The sequence below is a fragment of the Stegostoma tigrinum genome, chromosome 16 (assembly GCF_030684315.1).
Source record: "Stegostoma tigrinum isolate sSteTig4 chromosome 16, sSteTig4.hap1, whole genome shotgun sequence".
NCBI classification, from domain to species: domain Eukaryota; kingdom Metazoa; phylum Chordata; class Chondrichthyes; order Orectolobiformes; family Stegostomatidae; genus Stegostoma; species Stegostoma tigrinum.
In genome coordinates, this window is record NC_081369.1 from 62,178,929 (window position 1) to 62,198,884 (window position 19,956).

The following is a 19,956-nucleotide window of genomic DNA, read 5'->3' on the forward strand; positions in this document are numbered from 1 at the left end:
GACCCATGCTGGGAAAGGTAAGGGCAAATCTGTGGGAAGTTAAACCAGAATAAATAAAGGATGTTTCAGTGTCACTAACACACAAAAAACACCCAGTTCTGGGTAATTGACAATATATAGAAATGTCAGGTGAAACCAGACCTCTAAGAAATAGAGAAATCTGTGTCTCATGTATTCCATTATCCTTTCTTATGATAAATGTAATCAATGTCAAAGGGCTAGGTTGTCAATATGAAAAGATTTCTGATACATTTGAAAAATGTGTTCATCAATATATTGCAATTCTGGTTATTCTGTTAGAAAAGAACACAGGAAGGACACAGAAACACTTGAGACTGCGCAGAGAAGGCGGTCCTTTAAAATGCTGAAGTATACAAATCAGAATTGTATTCACAGCCTTTTTCCCCTTACACTGATCATGGTCCTCCCCATTTTTGTGAGACATAGAGTCATACAGCATGGAAACAGATGCCATGGCCCAACCAGCTCAACCATGTCGACCATAACCCCAAACTAAGCCAGTCCCACCTGCTCATGTGTGGCCTATATCCCTCTTAATCGTAACTTACCTAAATGCCGTTTCAAAGTTGTAACTGTACCCCACATCCACCACTTACTCTGGAAGTTCATTCCACTCATGAACCATCCTTTGTGAAAACATTCCCTCTCAGGTCCCTTTTACACCTTTCTCTTCTTGCCCTAAAAATATGCACCCTAGTCTTGAAATCCTCCACCCTAGTGAAAAAACACCAACCATCTGGGTGCTCCAGTTTCCTCCCACAGTCCAAAGATGTGCGGGCTAGGTGAATTGGCCATGCTAAATTGCCCGTAGTGTTCAGGCGTGTGTGGGTTGTAGGAGAATGGGTCTGGGTGGGATGTTTCAAGAGGTGGTGTGGGCTTGTTGGGCCGAAGGGCCCGATTCCACTCTGCAGGTAATCTAATCTAATCGAATTATCTATGCTCCTTGTGATTTTAAAACCTCAATCAGGCCACCCCTTAACCTCCTACACTCCTGTGAAAAAAGTTCCAGCCTATCCAGTCGTTCTTTATATTTCAAACCCTCCATTCCTGGAAATATCCTGGCGATTGTCTTCTGAGCCTTTTACAACTTAATGAAATCTTTCCTGTAACAAAGGGAACACAACTGGAGTGGAGTAAGTTCAGCTCCATTTTACAATTTCCATCACCAGCAACCTTCCTATATGGATTTAACACAATGTGGAGCTGGAAGAACACAGGCAGCATCAGAGGAGCAGGAAAGTCGATGTTTTGAGTTGGGACCCTTTGTCAGGACTGAGAAGGGTCCCAAAATTGAAATGTTGACTCATCTGCTCCTCTGAAGCTGCCTGGCCTGCTGGTGTTCCACCAGCCCCATGCTTTGTTATCTCTGACTCCAGCATCGGCAATTCTTGCTATCTCCCTGTACAGGTTTACTGACCATTATCACATTTGAAAAGACCATGTGGATGCAACAGATTGAGTAGCACTTGGAGCAGCAGGCAATCAGGAAGGCTAATAGAACGTTGACCTGTATTTCAAGAGGGTTGGAATATAGGAGTAGGGAAGTCTTATTGCATCTGTACAAGGTGGTAGTGAGACCACATCTGGAGTACCGTGAGCAATTTTGGTCTCGTATTTAAGGAAAGATATTGTTTCATTGGAGGTAGATCAGGGAAGATTCACTGGGATGATCCCTGGTATGGAGGGAGTGTCTTATGAATGAAGACTAAACATGGTGGGACTCTACTCACTGAAGTTTACATGAATGAAAGGTGACCGCATTGACATATATCGGATTCTTAAGGTGCATGACAGGATGTTTCCCCTCATGGGAAAGTCTAGGACCAGAGGGCATAGTCTCACAGTAAAGAAGCACAAATGTAAGACTGAGATGAGGAGGGATCTCTTCGCTCAGAGGGTTGTGAGTTTTTGCAACTGCTTGCTGCAGAGAGCTGTGGGGGCAGAGTGCTTGTGTATATTTTAGCTGAGGTAGATAGAATCTCAATCAGCTGGAGGGTCAAGGATTATGGGGAGAAGGCAGGAAAGTGGATGCCAGGAGCGTCAGATCTGCCATGATCCTAATGAATAGTCAGCAGGCTTGAAGGGCCGAATGGCCTAATCCTGTTCCAATTTCTTATGGAATGGCCTTCTTCCGCTCCATAACACTTCCATGACTCTATGAAATGTACTTCTGAACTAGAAGATAATGACTTTGGAAATGCTTCTGCCTTTTCAAGCATCTGATCAGCGAGTCAGTAATTCCCGTGCAAAGATTGCAGTAGCTATCTTGCTGTTTGTACAAGGAGCCATTTGGTTAAGACAACAGTCATTTCCCATACTGCATTGAATAGTTTGTAAAACCAACTCTACACTTCTGAAAAATTTCCAACATCTGGTTGCCATCTCAGGTGTTGATCGGACATAAGTGACCTGACGTAGGAACAGCGCTCAGAAAGCTTGTAATTCCAAATAAACCTGTTGGACTATAACCTGGTGTCATGTAACCTCTGGCATTGATTGCACAGACCAGTGATTGGGGTCGCTATCTCTAGTTTGTCATGTTCCTAGAGGTTTCATCACATGTTCCTCAGGCTCCCATGATTGCTGGCCAGTCAGTTGGACTTTTAGACAATAAGACCATAAGACATAGGAGTGGAAGTAAGGCCATTCAGCCCATCGAGTCCACTCCACCATTTAAGCATGGCTGACAGGCATTTCAACTCCACTTACCCGCACTCTCCCCATAGCCCTTAACCCATCTTTTCTACTGCTGACAAAAATATTGGAAAGTGTCCAATGAGAATGGGAAAAAAGATGATATTTACTTTAATAGCCTGGTGATATTTCTCCTTGACGTTGCTCACAGCACTTTGCTGGTGATTAATCATTAATTTCTTGAGTCTCCAAACCAGTCCTGGAGGGTTGTCAATGCTAATATCAGTAGCTTATCACTTGATGGCATTCATCACTTGCTTTGCTGCTGTTATCACTCTCTCAGTTTCCTGGACTTTTGATTTTCCTCACGTTGATGTAAATGTTTTATTTTATCATGATAACATCTGCAGGAAAGCACTTTGGAGCATCCTGATGTAATGAATAGCTCTATCGAAATGCTGTTTCTTTCATGTCAGCTGAATAATGTTGTTTCACTGCAGAAGTACAACATTTGCCTTTTTAGGGAATATCTTTAATGTAGCAGCAAGTTTCCTTTGAGTATTTCCCGCAGTTTCCCCTTCAGCAATGGCATTTCTTGTGCTCTTATTTCATGCATTGTGACAGTTGTGAAATATTCCTGTGAAACCTAAATGTAATATACATTTGAGCTGTGATGCAAAAATGTACGGATGTTTAAGATACACCAACACAGAGCAGAACCTATGCTGTGAACTTCAAACATGGCAGGCACCCAGGAGCAAACTGCATAATCGGCCTGGTTTGGCCTTGTGTTATTCAGGTTATAGAACATAGAACCGGCCCTTCAGCCAATGATGTTGTGCTGAACATGAGGCCAAATTAAACTGTTCTCTTCTGCCTTCCCTTGATCCATATCCCTTCATTCCTTGTATATTCATGTGCTTATCTAAGAGTCTTTAAAACACCCCTATTATATATACTTCCATCGCTACTTTTGGCAGCTGATTCCGGACTCCTGGCACTCTCTGTATAAAGAAATTTGCCCCTCATATCTCCTTTGAACTACTCTCCACCACCACCCACCACCACCACACCACCCCCCCCCCCCCCCCCCACCCCACCCTGCCTCACTTTAAATGCTTGCCCCTGAATATGAGACATTTCAGCTCTGGGGACGAAAAGGTAGGCATTATCCCATCTTTGCACCTCATAATTTTATAAATTTCTGTCAAGTTTCCCCTCAGCCTCTGCTGCTCCACAGGAGACAAACTGAATTTTTCCAGTCTCCTTAAATCTCATACTCCCTAATCCAGGCAGTGTCCTGGCAAACCTCTTCTGCACCCTGTCCAAAGTTTTTGCATCCTTCCTGTAATGTGATGATCTGAACTGAAAACAATACTCGAAATGTGGCCTCACCAAAGTCTTATAAATGCTCCTGGCCCTGAGCTAGATGCTTCTCAGTTCTAAGCCCCACATAATATACACATTTAGAGAGATGTAAAATAACTATCAAACATTTTGAGGGCTGCTATCGTGCAATTGTAGCATCCCTACCTCTGAGTTGAGAGGCCTAGGTTCAGGTCCCACTTGCTGTACAGGTGTTTCTAAATACATCTGAAGAGGTTGATTAAAAATATCCATAGATCAATACTTGTCCCACCACCCGAGCACTGTTTCGGAAGATTTTTTTTGAGGTTTTGAAGTTTGGTGTCTATGCCCATATTTACAATGCTTCAAATAGGTTCCAATTCTTTAGGGAGAATCCTCAAGACTTGAGGATTGAACCTTACCTTCAGCTGTGATTTTACACTGGAGGAGTCTGAGGTGTCAGGTCCCAGTCTGACTCCAACCAGACCTGGGGAGATGCAATGGTATTATGGTATTATCACTGGGCTGTCAATCCAGTAAAGCCCAATGATATCCTGGGAACCCAGGCTCATAATCCCACCACAACAAATGCTCCTGCCCTGGAGCTGGATGGTTCTTAGTTCAAACCCCATCTGCCCAGATATATCTCATAACATACACATTAGCTGCAGTGGGACTTGAATTTATTTTTTTTTAAATACCTGGAATTAAGAATCTAATGATGACCATGAATGTCAGTTGTCAGGGGGAAATGTCCTTTAGGGAAGGAAAATGCCTTCCTTATCTGGCCTGGCCTACATGTGACCCCAGACCACAGCAATGTGGTTGGCCCTGAACTGCCCTCCAGGCAATTAGGGAGGTGCAATACACGCTGCCTGGCCGGCAAGACCGTCATCCAGTGAATGAATAAAGAAGAACCAGGACTGAGCACTGCATTGTTATTCTGAGCGACACACTAGCTGTCGAACTGACAGAGCCAACCAGAACACTTTGGGGGAGTTAAGCCTTGCGAAAGTGCCAAGAAACATTTTGTACAGACATATTAATATGCCCTTGTGTTGACATTGCAAACTTTTCTATCACACTAATGAACGTAATTGAATTAACTCATTCACTTCTGGTTTTAACTAAGTCAGCATGAAGAGCAATTGGCTAGTCAGCTCTTGAAAGCAAGGGGGTTTGGTGGTGTTGGAGAGGAGTAGGAAATCTCTTAAGGAGGCAACTTGTAAACACTTAAAAACATTTCTATTCATAGCACTTTTGGCGCTGTTTTACCAGGACTCAGGAAACCCAAAACACAAAAAGTAAGATAGGAAGGCCACATCCCTCAGGTGAGTTTTCAAAAATCTCTGTGTTGACATGTGGACATTGCCGGTCAGGGTCCGTTACTTGTCTTTAGCTGTGCTTGAGAAGGTGATTCTGAGCTTATTTCTTGAATTGCTGCAGTACTTGGCTTACAGGGATGCCCGTAATGCTGTTACAGAGGGGATTCAAGAATTTTGACCCAACAGAAGTGAAGGGATGGTGATATTATTCCAAGTAACGACAGGTAGTTTGCAGGAGGTGGTGATCCTGTCTATCTGCTGCTGTTGTCCTTCCAATTGGCAGAGTTGTGAGTTTGGAAGCTGCCAGCAACGGAGCCTTGGCTGCAGTGCAGCTTGTTGGGTGGGGGGGAGGGGGATATTGGCCGAGTGGTATTATTGCTAGACTCTTAAACCAGACACCCAGATGACATTCTGAGAACCTGGGCTCAAATCTTGCCATGGCAGATGGCAGAATGTGAATTCAATAAATATCCAGAATTAAGAGTCTAATGATGACCATGAATCCATTGTCAATTGTTGGGAAAAACCCACCTGGATCACTAATCCCCTTTAGGGAAGGAAACTGACATCCTTGGAGATAGCAAGAACTGCCAATGCTGGAGTCAGAGGTAACACAGCATAGAACTGGAGAAATGCAGCAGGCCAGGTAGCACCAAAGGAGTAGGAAAGCTGATGTTTCAGGTCAGGACTCTTCTTCAGAAATGGGGGAGAGGGAAGGGTGCTCTGAAATAAATAGAGGGAGGAGACATGGGGCTGGGGACATCGATTGCCTCAACCTCTCCACCCCTCTCACTTGCTCCAACCTCTCCCCACAAAACGTGCAGCCCTCCACACCAATTCTAACCTCACCACAGGTCAGGCACCAAAACTCTGACACCTCCTCCTACCACCCCCTTGATCATGACCCCATCCCTGAAACCACAACATCATCTCCCAGACCATCCATAACCTCATCACCTCAGGCGACCTCCAGCCCAAAGCCTCCAGATTCATTGTTCCCCAACCCCACATGGCCTGCTTCTATCTCCTTCCCAAAATCCACAAACCTGACTGTCGTGGTCGACCAATTGTCTCCACCGGCTCCTGACCCATCGAACTTATCTCCACATATCTCAACTCCATTTTCTATCCCCCAGTCCAGGAACTCTCCACCTACGTCCAGGACACCGCCCCCACCCTCCATCTCCTCCAAGGCTTCCAATTCCATCGTCCCCAACATCTCTTCACTATGGGCATCCAGTCCCTATACACTTGCATTTCCCATACAGATGGCCTAAAGGCCCTCCGCTTCTTTCTCTCCCGCAGGCCCAACCAGCACCCCTCCACTGACACCCTTATCCACCTAGCGGAACTCGTCTTCACCCTCAACAACTTCTCTTTCAATTCCTCCAACCTCCTACAGACAAAGTGGGTGGCCATGGGTACCCGCATGGGCCCAAGCTATGCCTGCCTCTTTGTAGGTCACACAGAACAATCCCGCTTCCGAAGTTACACTGGCCCTAAACCCCACCTCTTCCTCCACTACATCAATTACTGTATCAGCACCACCTCATGCTCCCACGAGGAGCTCGAACATTTCATCAATTTACTAACACCTTCCACCCATATCTCAAGTTTCACCTGGACCATCTCTGATACCTCTCTCTCCTTCCTGGACCTCTCTGTTTCCATCTCAGGTGGCTAGCTCAAAGCTGATACATATTTCAAGCCCACCAACCTCTACAGCTACCCAGACTACACCTCCTCTCACCCACCTTCTTGCAAAAATGCCATCCCCTACTCCCAATTCCTCTTGCCTCTGCCGCATCTGCTCCCAAGGTGAGGTGTTCCACTTCCAAACATTGCAGATGTCCTCATATTTCAAGGGCTGCAACTTCCTTCAGTGGTCAAGAACACTCTTGACCGCATCTCTTGTGTTTCCCACACCCTTGCCCTCACAACCCCTCCCCAGAACAGAAACAAAAGACAGAATCCCCCTTGTCCTCCCATATCACTCACTAACCTACGTACTCAAAGCATCATTCTTCACTACTTCCATCACCTGCAACCTATCACCATCCCACTTACCTTTCCCACCCGAACCCCCCTCTCTATTTATTTCTGAGCTCCCTTCCCCCTCCCCCATTTTGTGAAGAAGAATCCCGACCCGAAACGTCAGCTTTCCTGCTCCTCTGATGCTGCCTGGCCTGCTGTGTTCATCCAGCTCTTCGCTGTGTTGTCTATAAACTGCCATCCCTACCTGGTCTGGCCTACATGTGACTCCAGACCCACAGCAATGTGGTTGACTCTTAACTGCCCTCTGGGCAATTAAAGATGGACAATAAATACTGCCTGGCCAGTGACACCCTCATCCCATGAACGAATAAAGGGAAAAAAGAAAATGGCTAACACTGCTGCTAATGAGCATCAGTGTTGGAGGGAGGTAGTGTGTGGAGTCAATCATGCTGGCTGCTCTGTCCTGGATGATGTCACATTTTTTGAGTGTTATTGGATCTCCATCCATCCAGGCAATATACATAATAAAGCTCCCTCCACAATGCTCCCCATCAAACATTCAAGGAGAGCACAGATTAGATACAGAGTAAAGCTCCATCTACACTGTCCCCCTAACACACCCCCAGGACAGGGAGAGCACAAGGTTGAATACAAAGTAAAGCTCTCTCTCCACTGGCCCCACCAAACACTCCCGGGATAGGGACAGCACGGAGTTAGATACAGGGTAAAGCTCCCTCAACATGAAAATCATCAAATACTCCCAGAGCAGGGAAAGCATGGAGTTTAGTTATAGAGTAAATATCACTCTATATGCTTCCATTCTCAAGTCATGTATACAGTAGAGTTGTTCTGAAAACAACAGAACTGTCTCAGGTCAGGGAGGAGGAAAAGCATTGGTGGATATGAAGGAGCAGGGCGTGTTGGTTCAGAATATCACTGAATCAAATGCAAGTTTCCACCTCTGGTGAGGGGAAAAATGGGTTAATCTTTCGGGTTGTAGACTGGTTTCCTTACAAGGTCATCAACGTAATGCATTAATCCTTGCTACCCCTCTCCATAGAAGCTGCCATGCCTGCTGAGGGATTCTATTTTTATTTCATATATCACGCATGCCGAGTATGGTGCTTTGTGTATCTAAAAATCTATAAAAGACAGCCCTGAGCTCAGAAGCTATAAAACATAAATATTTAACTCAAAGTGACATTGTTTAAAGCACGCTAATATGGGTAGTATGAGAGATGGGCGACGTATTGTAGCTGAGTTTAAGTGCTGACATATGATGAACATTACTCTCGGGCTTTTCCTGACAATGAGGTTCGATCATGTTTAGCGCAGAGTAACGTATTAGCCAAGATTAGAGGTTATCTTGGCCTTGGAAATGATGCAGAGAGGTCCGAACAGAATAATACCAAGAAAGAGCAAACTCTGCTGCTTCATATTCTCAGCCACACCAAATCCTGATTAGCTCAATGATCGACATTACTTCCTGGCCAGGCAGCAATTTATTATAAAATTCTCATCCTTATTTCGGTTTCCCTCCCAACCTAGAACTGTCAAATCATAGCACTCCACATGAGGAGGCCCTTCAGCCCATTGAGCTGTACCTGGGAAGTGTGAGGCTATCAGTGCCCAAATAAATCATTATTTTCATTTCCCTCCCCACCTTTATATTTCTCCCCTACAAACTTTCAAGATTTCAGCACTGGACCAATTCTGACCTCTTCAACTTATTACTTCTCCCATTTTGGAGGTGATACATTCAGTGAGCAAGACCCTTGTTGCAAGAATTTTCTCCTGACTACCCCCGTCACTCATCCTCCTCCCTCTCCTCCTTCAAAAATGGTCCACAAAACCTTCCTTTTTTGACTGTGCTTTCAGTCAAATTTACTCACATCACCTAATGTGGCTGACTCTGTCAAATATTGTCTGGGCTGAAGATCTTGGAAAGCAGTTTGTGACAGCTTAGTATCATAGAATCATACTGTACAACAGAGTCCATTCAGCCCATTGAGGCTGTACCACCAAAAATATACCAGGGCCGACGGTAGTTGCAGTTTCCACACTTGACCCATAGTCTTGAATGTTATGACATTTCAAGCATTCATCCAAACCCTTACAATCATAAAATCATGTAGTTGCACAGCACAGACCCTTCACTGTAGTCAGTTCATGCTAAACATAATCCCAAATGAAACTGGTCCCACCAGCCTGCTCCCGCGCCAAATACCTCCAAACCTTTCCTACTCATGTACTTATCCAAATGTCTTTTAAATGTTGTAATTGTACCCACATCCGCCACTTCATAGAACATAGGACATTACAGCACGGTACAGGCCCTTCGGCCCTCGATGTTGTGCCAACCTGTCATACCGATCTCAAGCCCATCTAACCTACACTATTCCATGTACGTCCATATGCTTGTCCAATGACGACTTAAATGTAATTAAAGTTGGCGAATCTACTACCGTTGCAGGCAAAGCATTCCATTCCCTTACTACTCTCTGAGTAAAGAAACTACCTCTGACATCTGTCCTATATCTTTCACCCCTCAATTTAAAGCTATGCCCCCTCGTGCTCGCCGTCACCATCCTAGGAAAAAGGCTCTCCCTATCCACCCTATCTAACCCTCTGATTATTTTATATGTTTCAATTCAGTCACCTCTCAACCTTCTTCTTTCTAACGGAAACAGCCTCAAGTCCCTCAGCCTTTCCTCGTAAGACCTTCCCTCCATACCAGGCAACATCCTAGTAAATCTCCTCTGCACCCTTCTCAAAGCTTCCACATCCTTCTTATAATGCGGTGACCAGAACTGTACGCAATACTCCAAGTGCGGCCGCACCAGAGTTTTGTACAGCTGCAGCATAACCTCTTGGCTCTGGAACTTGATCCCTCTATTAATAAAAGCTGGAAGTTCATTCCACATGTGAACCACCCTCTGCGTAAAAATTATTGCCCCTCATGTCTTTTTATATCTCTCTCCGCTCACCTTAAAAATGTGCTCCCCACCCCAGCCTTGAAACCCCCATTCTCGGGAAGAGACGTCTACCATCAACCCTATCTATACCCCTCATTATTTTGTAAACCTCTGTCAGGTCACTTCTCAACTCCTATTCTCCAGTGAAAAACATCCCAGTCGACTCAGCCTTTCTTCCTAACTCAACCCTTCCATACTCAGCAACATACCGGCAAATCTCTTCTGAACCCTTTCCAGCTCAATAATATCCTTATTATGACTTTTTAAAGGTTTTGCGTTTCCTCGCCTCAACTACCCTCCAGTGCATCCCAGACCCTGACTACCCTCTGATGAAAAGTTCTTATTCCCAAATCCCCTCTGAACCAACTGCCTTACACTTTAAAATTATGAGAGATAACTGGAACTGCAGATGCTGGAGAATCCGAGGTAACAAAGAGTAGAGCTGGATGAGCACAGCAGGCCAAGCAGCATCAGAGGAGCAGGAGAGCTGACGTTTCCGGCTTAGACCCTTCATCAGGAAAAAAAACTTATGTCCCTTATTATTAATCCTTTGACAGTTTTAAAAGGAGTTATACAAATTCGAGAGTTATTCCTGTTTTGTGTGACACGAGTGAAGCTGGGATTGTTTTCCAAAGGGCAGAGAATGTTCGTGGGAGATGTCATTGAGATGGCAGATAGGGAGATAGGGAGAAACTGTTTCTATTGGCAGAAAGGTGACAAACAGATGGTATAGAATGAAAATAATTAGTGAAAAGCAACAGGCAGAATCAGGATACACCACTTTACAGAGTGAGTTGTTGAAATGCTTTGTCTGAATGACTGATGGAAGTAGATTAAATAATAAGCTTCAAAAGGGAATTTGCTACAAGTCTCATATGATCTTAAGAAGATGCCTTAGTGGAAGATTACAGAACTAAAAGAGAACTTGCAGAAGCACAATGGGCCAAATAATCTCCTTGTATTCTATTCAATGCAACAATACTTTTAGCTGTATGAAGACTTAGCAATTATTCACAGATATTTTCTGAATCGACCCACATCGTTTATGCTCCGACACAGCTCTGGTGCAGGTGAGACTTGAACCCAGGGCCCTTCAGTTCAGGGGTAGAAATGCTAGCACTGCATCACAAGAACCAGGTGATAGGCGCTCACAACTCTGGGTGCTGTTACAGGAAGGACATTATTAAACTGGAGAGGGTTCAGAAAAGATTTACCAGAATATTGTCGGGACTGGACAGCTTGACTGATAAGGAAAGTCTGGATAGGCTGGTAATTTTTTCACTGGAGCATAGAAAATTGAGGGGTGACCTCATTGAGTTTATAAGATCATGAGGGGCAGAGAGAAAGTAAATAGTAAGCATTGTTTCCCCTTTGGTAGGGGAGTCTAAAACTAAGGCAAGAGGAGAAAGATTTAAAAAGGACCTGAGGGGAAACTTTTTCACACAGAGATAACAAAGTGTGAAGCTGGATGAACACAGCAAGCCAAGCTGCATCTTAGGAGCACAAAAGCTGATGTTTCAGGAAGGGTCTAGGCCCAAAACATCAGCTTTTGTGCTCCTAAAATGCTGCTTGGCCTGCTGTGTTCATCCAGCTCTACACACTCTGTTATTTTGGATCCTCCAGCATCTGCAGTTCCCATCATCTCTTTTTCACACAGAGGCTGGTTTGTGTTTGCAATGATCTGCCAGAGAAGCCAGTACAGCTACAACAGTTGAAAGACATTTGGATTGGTACATGAATAGGAAAGGTTTAGAGGGTTATGGGCTAAACACAGGAATGTAGGACTAGTTTAGTTTGGGAAACCTGGTCAGGGTGGATATTGGACCCAAAAGGCCTTTTTCCTTTCGATAATGACTCTATGAAAGCATAACCAACAGCATGAACCCATCTTTCAGAAACTACCCCACATCAAGACTTCATTATACTCTTTTCCTTATCCAAATCACCACATATTACATTGGAGTGGGGTAGCAGTAACGTTACAGATTTAGAAGTCAAGAAAAGTAGAGTAAGCTTCTAGAGAACATAAATACAATTCCCTCTATAGCACTTTCAAAAATCAGACTTAAAGATGGAACAAAATCTGGGAATAAAAAATTGGTGTGAGCAAAAGTGACCATGAAAGTGTCAGATAGTTATAAAACCCAGTGAACTCAACCAATGTCCCTTATGGGAAGAAAGCATACTGGCCAAAATAGTCTATCAAATCACTCAGCAGCACCACACGACTGTTCAAGAGTGCTTTGGGGTCTGGACTCACACATAAATACAACATACATAAATACACATAAATGCAACTCCCACCTCCTGGGAATGAGTTTTTTTAAAAAATGGCAACATGCCACAGATAACCGAGAAAATTGGAGCAGAAATGCAAAGGCCTCTTTGTATACTTGTCAACAGTCCGAAAACTGCCAAGGTTCTTTATATAAGGGTACAGGGGCACCGAGGATAAATATTTGTAGCTTCTATTCTGTTTACATTAGGAGGTCAGGTTTTTTTGGAACAAGGTCAGCATCTTTTACCCAGAGTTGAAATGTCTAATACCAGGCGGCATGCACTTAAGGTGAGAAGGGGAAAGCTCAAAGGAGATGTGAGGAGCAAGTTATTTTTGATGCAGAGAGTGGTCAGAATTTGGAACATGCCGCTGGGATAATTGTCGGAGGCAGATATCATGGGGACATTTATGGCAGTTTTAGATAAGCACATGAACATGCAAGGAAAGTGGGATATAGACCAAGGGCAGGCAGAAGGGATTAGTATAATTTGGCATCACGTTCGGCACAACATTGTGGGCCGAAGGGCTAGTTCCTGTGCTGCACTGTTCTATATTCTATGTTCTATGCATTTGGAGCTGATCTTTAAGTTTTTACTCAGTTTGGTTTTCCAAACGTTCTCTTCTGGGCTCATCCTGTCCCTGCTGGGTTTTGGGACGTGTGTGTATATTGGCAGGATCACAGTGGATTGTGAAGATGTCGCTGCTGATTGAGGAAATATGGTGGCATATGGTAACCAGATGATTAAACCAGAACAGTGTGTTAGAGTCATAGAGTCATGCAGTGAAGAAATAGGCCCTTCAGCCGAACCTGTCCATGCCAGCATGGCAACATGGGTTCAAATCCCACCATGGCAGATGGTAAAGTTGGATTTAAATTTGAAAAACAAACAAAATCTAGTCTAAACATTTGAGATAATGGTGGCCATGTAAACACTGTCGATTCACATCTGGTTCACTAATGTCCTTAAAGGAAGGAAACTACCATCCTTACCTGGTCTGGCCTACATGTGACTCCAAACCCATAGCAATGAGGCTCGCTCTTAACTGCCCTCAGGGCAATTAGGGCTGGGCAATGAATGCTGACCTGGCCAGCAACACCATTATCCCGTGAGGCAATTCAAAAATAATATGTTTGTTTAACTTGCTTGAAGGCATTGGTCCACTGCAAGAAATGGTTGCCCCCCCGCCTCTGCCTCCCAGCTACCAAGTTGGCAGCTCATCATCTTCCTGCCTCTTCACCTGGGAGATTGCCTGAATGAAACCTTTTTCAGGCTGTGAGCTGCAGTTCTTTGGAATTCAGTGCTGTGGAGCATACGACACTCAATCAACATCCGACATATCAGAGGGCACTTTCAGACTAAAGCATGAAATGGAACATTTATATCCAAACCATGGAGCTTTTCCTGTACAGCCACCAGCATCAATATATCTGTGTTCCTGTGTTGTTTCAAGATAGTGCAGATATCACAAAGAGCCATGCCTTGAGGCCATGAGCATAATACTTGAAGAAGCTATCCATCCATTCAGTTCCTCTGCATGTTCAGATAGCATTGACAATGTGTACAGGCTGAGAATAAATTAACAATGTGACCTCCTGGGTTAAGTGATCATTTCTTTGCAGGATTATTTGCTAATTACCTACTTTCAAAGGTCACCAATATGGCCAATGACCAAGGTAAGAAGATAAATTGAATCAGGCGGCGAGAGGTGGAGGATTTCCCAGTTTGGATAGCTAGGTAATCCATCACTTCCAGGCTGTTACACATCACTGGGGTAGGGTACCTCAGTGGAGTCATAGAGTTGTGCAGCAAGGAAACAGACTCTTTGTTCGAGTCTGTCAATGCCGATCAGGTATCGTAAGTATTTGGCCCATATCCCTCTAAACCCATTCTATTCATATACCCATCCAGATGCCTTTTAAATGTTGTAACTGTACCAGCCTCCACCACTTCCTCTGGCAGTTCCATACACGCACCGCCCTCTGCGTGAAAATGTTACCTCTTAGGATGCTTTTAACTCTTTCCCCTCTCACCTTAAACTTATGCCTCTTAGTTTTGGATTCCCCCACCCTGAGGAAAAGACCTTGGCTATTCACCCTATCCATACCCCTTATGATTTTATAAACATCCAAAAGGTCAGCCCTCACCTCTGACACTCCAGGGGACACATCCCCAGCCTATTTGGTGTCTCCCAATAGCTCAAACCCTCCAACCCTGGCAACATCCTTGTAAATCTTTCCTGACCCTTTCAAGTTGAACATCTTTCCTATAGCAGGGAGACCAGAATAGACAATAGTAAGGACTGCAGATTCTTGAAGTCTGAGTTGATAAAATGTGGAGCAGGTCAGACTGCATTGGAGCAGCAGGAAAGTCAACATTTCAGATCTGAACCCTTCACCAGGACTGGGGGGGGGGGGGAGAGGGAGCTCAGAAATAAATAGAGAGAGGGTAGTGGGGCTGGGGGAAAGGTAGGTGGAATGGTGATAGGTAGACGGGTATAGAAATTTGTCAGCGCGAAGGGTGGAGCAGATAAATGAGAAAGAAAATGGACAGGTTGCGTCAAGCCAAGGAGACGGGGATGAGAGGGAAAGTTGGACTGGAATGAGGTCGGGGATGGGGAAATTTTGAAGCTGGTGAGCTCTGTGTTGAGGCCATTGGGCTGTAAGCTTCTGAGGCGCAATATAAGGGATTGTTCCTCCAGTTTATGTTGACATCATTGCTACATTGGAGGAGGACCAGGGTGGACATGTCACCAAGGGAGTTGGGAGGGGGTGTGGAGGGGGGAATTTAAAATGGTGGACAACTAGAAGGCGTTGTTGATTGGAGGGTACAGAGCACAGCTGCTCTGTGAACCACTCACTGAGTCTGTGCTTGGTCTCTCTGATATAGAGGAGACCATTTTGGGAGCAATGAATGCAGTAGACCAGGTTAGGTGACAGGTGAATCCCTGCCACATTTGGAAGGATTGTTTGGAGCCTCAGACAGAGATGAAAGGGGAGGTTTAGGGGCAGGTGCATCCCCTCTTGCAGTTGCAGGGAGAGCTGCCAGGTGTGGTGGAAAGATTGGTGGGGAGTGTGGACCTTATGAGGGAGCAGTCCCAATGGAAAGCAGGTAGGGGTGGAGATGGAACTATCATTTGGGTGTTGGGGTCTGATTGCAGGTGGCGAAAATCTTGGAGGATTATGTGTTGGGTTTGGAGATTGGTCGGGTGGTATGTGAGGACTGGAGACTCTATTGTTATTTTTGTTGGGGGGAGGGGTTTTGAGGCCAGCAGTGTGGGAAATGTAGGAAATGCAGTCGAGGGCATTATGGATCACTGGATAATGCAATGGCCTAACCAATGTCCTGTACAGCCGAAACATGACCTCACAGCTAGTATATTCAATGCACTGACTGCTACTCCCACAATTATCACAAAAGTTAACTATTTTAAAATAAGTGCACAAAATCCCCCAATTTATCTGCTTTAAAGACACAGGGTTCTTTGAAAACACAAATCAGGTTTCTGTATATAACAAAAATTGCTATTTATTACAAATAATTTGATTCTAGTTACATGCCAAAGGTTATCAATCGTTGGCATATTATACTATCAATTAAAACTCCAGTCCTTTCATAAACTCCCACTGCACTGACAAATTAACAGGCAGGAAAATATAGATTAAGAGTGATGGAAAACTGGGATTCAGTTCAGCACTTTCTATTCTCAGGCTATTGAGATAATCCCCATGATTGTATGCTAGGCAGAATGTTGTTTCTCAGTAATGTTTCTCCTGGACCCTTCATCAGGCCCAAAATGTCGACTTTCCTGCTCCTCTGATGCTGCCTGACCTGTTGCTTTCCTCCAGCTCCATACTGTATTGATTCTGACTCCAGTATCTGCACTTCTTGCTATCTCTGATGTTTCTCCAGATACCTCCACTGCAGGAGACATAGGGTGCCTGGTTCATGTATAAAGAAAAGCTCTCTTACTCATCAGCTAAAATGAACGTCTACAACAATTGCTCGTGGAAGGACTAACTGGTTTTTTTAGGTTTAATGCATGTTTTAACTGCAGAGAACAGAGACAGCTCCTGAGTTTGGGAGAGATCAAAACACTGTCTTATTCCTCACCCATACTGTTCAGTTACCTGAGAGCTAATCACATGGTTATTGGCAGGTGAAAGGTTCTTGTCATAGATAATTGATCAAGAAATCACAGGCAAATCATCTTCTTGCGGCTACCCAGCTGTACCTGGACACAGAAGCCCTCAGTGCTCCAGGTCATCTGCAAACCCTTTAATCATTGCTCATTCAGGCAGCTGTACGAACAATGCTTGCCATGAGGGTCAGGTGCCTTACTTTACGAACATGCAGCAATCCTTTCAAATACTGGGTCTTGAAACAATACTTTCTCATTCCAGTCTGCAATTGCCAAAAGCACAAGAAATAAAAACACAGTTGTGAGAGCATAAAGATAAATCCAGCAAAGTGTGATCCCGGCAAGCTCCTCAAAGTTTCTGGATGTGGCTATTGCTTTCATAGAGCTATGACTGGACATGGTCATTGTGGCCAGACCTTTGCTGCTAATGCACCAATGTCAACATGAAGACAAATTCGGAGTCTGGAAAGGTGGGTGGGCGGAGGAGTGAGAGTTGTATAACTTCCCTCATAAGTCACTAAGAGAGAAGCTGTCTCTGTGACCTCCATCTGGTTAATGCCGATGCTGGGAGGTGTGAGATCAGGGCGAGGGCCGCATAGCGAGACCTGGCTGCCAGCTGCATCTGGATAGGTGACACTGTTCAAGGGCAGAGGGCAGAATTGAACCAGAGAACCAGAGAACCAGAGAAAATGGGAACAGGAGTCGGCCATTCAGCCTGATCATGAATGATCATCCAACGCAACGTCCTGTTCCTTCTTTCTTCCCAAATCCATTCATCACTTTAGCCCGAAGAGCTATGTCAAACACCTTCTTGGAAACATTCAGTGTTTTTGGCCTCAACTGCTTTCCGTATCAGAGAATTCCACAGGACTATAACTCTCTGGGTGAAGAAAGTTTCCTTCATCTCAGTCCTTGCTGGCCTGCTCCGTGAAATTCATTTCTAACTATTTTACGAGCATTCCTTCAAGAGGACACCAAGAGGATTGAAGGGCAATGAAGTTGATAGAGTATACATGGACTTCCAAAAGGCATTTGATATGATTAGATTAGATTCCCTACAGTGTGGAAACAGATGCTTCAGCCCAACAAGTCCTTGGAGCATCCCACCCAGACCCATCCCCCTATAACCCACACACCCCTGAACACTACAGGCAATTTAGCATGGCCAATCCACTTAGCCTGCACATCTTTGGACTGTGGGGGAAAACCGGACCACCCGGAGGAAACCCACGTCGACATGGGGAGAATGTGCAAACTCCCCACAGACAGTTGCCTGAGGCTGGAATCGAACCTGGGTCCCTGGCGATGTGAGGCTGCAGTGCTAACCACTGAGCCACTGTGCCGCCCCAGTGCCAACAGATTTGAGAAAAAAGTTATAGCTCATGGATTAAAATAACAGTGTGAATCCAAAATTCGCTGAGGGATCAGGAACAGAGAGCAATGGTCAATGATCATCTTTTCAGGCTGGAGGAAGCAGTGTAGCTCCCCAGGGGACAATATTGGGTTCCTTGCTTTTCAGGACATAGTTGCATGACCTCGATCATGGGCTGCAAAGAGGGACAGTTACAAAATGTGCATGTATTATAAAACTGGGAAACATTGTAAATTGTGAAGAGGACAGTGTGAATCTTCACCAGGGCATAAACAGGTTGGGGATTGTAGAATGCAGAAGAAATTCAATGTGGAGATTGTGAGGTGATACAAAGAATGTTGAGATACTGTATAGGATGAAAGAAATTATTCTAAAGGGTGCACTAGACAGACACCGAGGTAAGTATGTACATCAGTAATTGAAGGTGGTAGGTTGAGAGAGCCAATAATATAGCATACAGTATTCTAGATTATTCTTCATTAATAAGGATTTAAAGTTAAACAGCGAATTACACTGAACTTGCATACGACAGCAATAAAAACAGAAATTGCTGGAGAAGCTCAACAGGCCTGACAACATCTATAGAGAGAAATCAGAATTAACATTTCAGAAGAACTCAGCTTTTCCAGCAATTTCTGTTTTTGTTTGTGATTTATAGCCCACAGTACTTTTAGTTTTTATAAAAGACTGCAATTAGTCCTGAGTTGGAGTGGTTGCCTACAGTTCTGAGTGTAACACTGTAGGAAAAATGTGAATAGATTGGAGAGAGTGCAGAAGTGGTTTACAAAAAAGTGGTTCCAGAGATGGAAGTCTTCAGTTATGAAATTAGATTGAAGAGGTTGGGACTGATTTCCTTGGAGAGGAGATCTGATAAATGTTTTCAAAATCATGAGAGATTTGAACAGAGGAGACAGGGAGAAATTGTTCCTACTCATAAAATAATTGAGAATGAGAGGGTACAGGTTTAAAGTGGTTTTTCAAAAGAAGCAAGTGCGAGGTGAAAACGAAACATTTTCAACACAGCAACCAGTTAAGATCTGGAGTGCATTGCCTGAAAATGTGGTCATGCCAAGTTAAATTGAGTCACTGAAGAAGACATTGGGTGATGATTCAAACACAAACAACATGCAGGGTTATAGAGAGAATGTCGGAGATTGGCACAAATTCAAAATTCTCAGGTGGCTGGCGTAGGCATCGTGGGCTAAATGGCCCACACCTGCACTGTAACACTTCCTGACTCACCTGAGGCAGAAAAATCAGTTCATAATAACCACAGCTAAGAAAATATTTAAACCTCAGATATCTGTTGAGGTCGGTTTATTTCAAATTCACTTAGGGCTGGTCCACATGCATGGAAGGGACACTGACAGAGACGTTGAGGAAGGAAAAAATGGATAGAAAGAATATTTCCATTTGTGAAGGAATTGGCGGATTGTCAGAAGAAAGTAAAAAAAAAATGCAGACACTGGAAATCAGAAGCGAAAAGCTTCATGCTGAGCTTGCAGTGTTCACACCCAGCTTTGCCCGGATAGATTCAGGGCCTACGCCCACAGATAACCTGCAATAAAATATCACAGCCTTTTGCTGGCGTTGCCTCAGTAACTGCTCCTGTAGTGCATACTACCTGCAGGATTCAACGTGCCAACTCTCTATGGCTCCTTCAATAGTTACCACCTCGAAGGACAGAGGTAAGCGATACACTGAAACACTAGCACCTGCCTGCTCATGTCATGCAGCATCCAAACTTGGAAGTATACCAAAGAAGAAAGAAGAAAGAGTAGTACAGCACCAGAACAGACCCTTCGGCCCACCAAGACTGCACTAGCACATGATGTCTTTCTAAACTAAAATCCTTTTGCCTCTATGCAG